The following is a 4,718-nucleotide window of genomic DNA, read 5'->3' on the forward strand; positions in this document are numbered from 1 at the left end:
AGGCACTGATGCTGAAGTTAGAGATTCTAGAGCATTGTTGAATCATCTTGAATCACAATGTTAATGATGTCTTTAAGATGGGGCAGGGGAGAACTTGACTCCTAATTGACAGCTGTTAGACCTTTTCCAGGTATCCTAGCTTTCAGTGCTGGAAGGTGCCATGTGTGCTGTTGAAAGAAAATTGCTATCAACAGCTCTGTTAGATGTGAACCCAAAGGCTTCAGTTCTACCACTCCACATGCTATGTACCCACTGGAACAATTGTTGCTTGAGTATTATGGGTACAACCAACTGCTTTCCAATTGGATTTAAGGCTCACTCAATAGGAGGGAACTCACATCTGGTACTATATAAGGCTGGGTAAAAGCCCATGGCTAGTAAGGTCATAGGATCCAGTGCAGAGGCCTCTCTGTTGTTTTGTTAGATAGGTTAAGCAGATGTGATGTGTTTGTCAAACTGCCTTCTGAAAGGTGCTTCTGCTCATAGGTTAGTTACTGTTGGTATCAGCCTCTAATAGACCATGGAAGGAAAACTCTTTTTGCAATGGGAGTTGTACCACAGCATCACATGTCAAGCTCCTAAGACTAAATGCTTGTTTGGTGCTGTGAAATTGTAAGACTCTGACGAGCCTTAGCTTACCGGAGACCCCCTGAATGAATCACATGGAGCCTGATTGATGCAAAGAACATGAGGATTTTTATTTCAGTGCACTGAGGCCATCCCTGACCCTCAGGAAAGGAGGCGACCTCGCACAGCTTGTTCAGTGAGCTCTTATACAATTTTCAGGGCAACAGCCAAAATTAGACACAATGTGATTGGTAGAACAGTGTGACTTTTTAAGCTGATTGGTCTTCAGAGAATGAGGTGGCGAGGAATTCCCTTGTCTGAAGTTGGGCAAAGGTCTGCCCTGTAGAATGTGTCCCCATCTGCAGGTTGGTTCTCACCCTGTGATCTGAGGAATGTTAATTAGCCTTTCCCTTCCAGAGAGTTCCACTACCTTCCCAAAGTTCCTGAGCTTATCTTATTAAGGAAATTCCTGGACTCCTGGCACTTTTCAGATATCCCCAATTACTCGGATCTTACAAAATGATGGCCTGGTGCTTAGCCCTAAATGGAAGAAAATAATCAGGTACATGTCTGCCCACCACCCAAAGCTCAAGGAACAGCACAAAAAATGAACTTAAGAGCCAGAGGAAAGGGTGTTATGTAGCAGCACTTCCTGGATAAAGAAGAAAGGAGGGAATCTCATGAGGATCATGAAGTAAGTAGAATCTTTCACTTGCCATCTGTCTCAGTGCTTTTGCTAACCCTGAAAGGAAACTTTGTCATTTAACAAGGCCAGCAAGATGGAAATTTTCTGTAAGAAGTAAAACAGAAGCTCGGACTCAAGAGGAAGACTGAAAAGGAAGTACAGCGTCCCAGCCAGGTTTGAGCTGCTCAATCTTCTGAGTATGTCACTTGATACTGTGACACTGTTTACACTGGGCAGAGCATGCAAAGACAGCCAAGACATTATTGGGACAGGAGCCAAATTTGTAGTCACTGATAGAATCAGAAAGCTTGGTGAGGAAACTAAGCACCTCTCTAGAAAGAAGAGAAACGAATAGAAAAACACAACACAGTTACCAGGCAGAGGTTGTTAGTCAGAGAACAAATCTAGCAGAGAGAGAGGGGTGCTTTGCTCCATTATGGACCTTCTCATGAAGGAAGACTCTCTCATGGAAGAGAAAAGCAAAGCCAGACAGCATAGGCTCTGAAACTGAGTATGCTCAGCCCAGAGAAGCAGGTGTCTAGGAAGTCTTTCCATGTGTGGTTTATGAAATAGCTTTCTGTGGTGGTTTGAATAAGGACAGCCCATATAGTGTCATCTATCCAAATGCAGTCATTAGGGAGTGGTATGACCTTATGAATGCAGAAAGTGTAGCTTTGAGGGTTTTTTGTTTTTTTATTTTTTGTTTTGTCTTGGGTTTTGGGGTGGTTGTTTGGTTTTGGTTTTGGTTTTGGTTCTGGTTTTGATTTTCCAAATTGTTCCTCTGTATAACCACCCTGACTGTCCTGGAACTTGCTTTGTAGACCAGACTGGCCTCGAATTCACAGAGGTCTGTTGTAAGATTTGGAGAACCAAGTCTTACATCCAGGTGATATTGTAAGATTCAGAGAACCGAGTCTTACATCCAGGATGTTGGCCCACTCACAAAAACACAAGAGGCAGAGAACTATGCAATTAGCACGAGGTTTTTAATGATCCAGTATACTGGAGTCGTCTAGCATTCAGGCAAAGGTGACCCCGAGGAACAAAAGCATACACTTTTTATACTCTCCCAGAACATAGGGTTTACAGCATGAGTTGGTTATCTCTCATTGGTGGAGCTCATTTTTCTTGGTTTCCATTGACCTCTGTGCCCCAGGTGAGGGGGAGATACCGATTGCACCTAGGAGGGGTGGGGGTGATCCACCCCTTACTGGGGATGTTTCCTGGAACTGAGCATCACTCCCCACAATTAGGGAATCTCCTGGGACTGATGTTTGCTCGGTAAATCCTTCTGAAGCTGTCTTTAGGCTTAATGGACATTCCTTGCTCCTTGGTATTTTTATGAGGTGTCCCTTTTTGTTCAGTTCTTACAGGTCCAGGTGCCTCTGCCTCCCAAATGTGGGCTTTGAGGTTTTAAAGTACTCAAGCTAGGCACAATGTCTCTCTTTTACTCTTCCTTCTGCCTGTTGGTGGAGATATGGAACTCCAGCACCATATCTGCCTGCACACTGCCACGCTCCCTGCCATGATGATAATGAACTAAACCTCTCAACCTGAAAGCTAGTTCCAACTAAATATTTTCCTTTACAGGCATTGCCATGGTTATGGTGTCTCTTCACAGCAATTGAAACCCTAACTAAGACTTTCCAACCTTTCTGTCACCCACTGGTAGCTATCCATCCAGTAATACGTACTTAGATAGAGATTCATGGAACCTGCTTTTATCATGGGCCTTGTAGCATAGGAAATGTCAGATAAGCACAACATAATTGTCAATTCTTTGTTCATTCCCCACAGAGTGATGGGATAAAGGGAACCACACACTCCTGGAAGCAGGCCTCCCTGACAGCAGGTTTTCCTGTACTTCAGAAGTCTGAACTGCAGTGAGCTGCTGTCTTTCTGAAAGTCCAGCCTGCCCTACATAGAAGAAAAGAAGCTCTGAGTCATGGTTACCCAATGAGATCATACACCTACCCATACATAGAGGAATAGGGGCCTTGGGGACTTACACATGTAATAGTCTAAACCCACAAAGCCATTTGCTACTGGACAGTCACATCCATAAGCCAATGCTAAGAACAGGGTACTTCATAGAGAAAGCCATTTTGACAACATCCAAAAGGGAATCAGAAAGCTTGATGAGAGTTACCATGGAGACACTGGTGGAGTGACAGGGAATAGGCACTGGCAGGGCCTCTAGGGAAAACAGTTGTGTGAATGTAGCAGCTCTCTGGGCATCTCTCACCATGGCTGGGGAAGCCAACTGCCAGAACATGTCGTAAAAGTGTTCCTTTTCCCCCTACTGAAAATATATCTGTTCCAAAACAGAAACACGGTGTTTTCAGAAATGAAGCAGGTCGTGTGGAAAGAATGGAAACATATCTTATTTGGCTATGATAAGATACACAGTCTCATCAGGAGCATGCCAGAAAGTTTGTGCCAAAAAGGGAGCTGTGTTTATTGAGTGCTGAGCCGGGACAGGGTGCCCAAAAGCAGCCATCCTCACCTCTCAGGAGAGAACCCAGCACACACATTCCACTACACAGACCAGGAGTAACCTGAGGGTTTAGGGGATTTTCTTACAACCACTGGCAGCAGGCAGCAGAGCTGCACTTCTCAGACTTACTGCCAACCTGAAAAAAGTCTGTGCTACAGGAGTACCAAAGCTCTCTTTGCTTTGTGGTATAGAAGAATGAAGATTGAAATGCTTTGTTGAGTTTCTACTGTCATGACTTGTAAGAAGATGGTCCCCTCTAGTTCTCTGAGCATGTCACAGGACCATGTGGGTCATTAACTTTCCATGGTTCCATCCTTTCTGTCAATTTATTTGGAACTTTTCAAAGGAAAGATAAAAAAGATTTTAGTGGCTTTCTGCTAAGTTGCTTCTGAATCCAGTCCTAATAAAATATGAGAAGCCAGAAAGGAGCTTTCCCAATGGCAAATCTTTCCAGGCAGTGACCTTGATCTGCAAAACAAGCCCATGACAGGTCTGAAATCACTGGGCTTCAACCTATGGTGATGGGGCATAGATATGTAGAGAAAACCTGCAGCAAACAGGCCTAGTTTCTGGCCATGAGTACGTCTACAATGCCTTTGTCTCAGTCTCAGTGGAAGGTATGGGAACCCTCCTCCAACAGCTGGGCATTTAGGATACATTGCTCAAGAGTGAGTTTTTCCAGAATTTTTTTTCTTTCTAAATGTACTTATTTATACTGGGGTGCACAGTCACAGTGTGTGTGTGTGGAGCTTAGAGGATATCCTAACAGGAGTCAGTTCTCTTCCTCCACTAGGGGGTTCCAGGAATTGAACTCATATTGCCAAACCTATGCAGCAAGAGTCTTTACCCAGTGAGTCACCTTGCCATCATAATAGTTTCGAATCTTTGTTGTTTTTTAATTCATATGTGTGGTGTGTGTGCGTGCGTGCGTGTGTGTGTGTGTGTGTGTGTGTGTGTGTGTGTGTGTGT

The 4,718-nt window shown here is 44.2% G+C and overlaps 1 long non-coding RNA gene across 1 annotated transcript; it reads left to right on the forward strand.

The window, feature by feature from the left end:
- Positions 1-946: 946 nt before the first annotated feature.
- Positions 947-4,174, forward strand: LOC116080264. Its single transcript, XR_004114370.1, has 3 exons — positions 947-1,261; positions 1,338-1,426; positions 3,050-4,174. It is a non-coding gene; the product is annotated as an uncharacterized LOC116080264 (long non-coding RNA).
- Positions 4,175-4,718: the final 544 nt, after the last annotated feature.

This window comes from Mastomys coucha, unplaced genomic scaffold (assembly GCF_008632895.1).
Source record: "Mastomys coucha isolate ucsf_1 unplaced genomic scaffold, UCSF_Mcou_1 pScaffold6, whole genome shotgun sequence".
Lineage (NCBI taxonomy): Eukaryota > Metazoa > Chordata > Mammalia > Rodentia > Muridae > Mastomys > Mastomys coucha.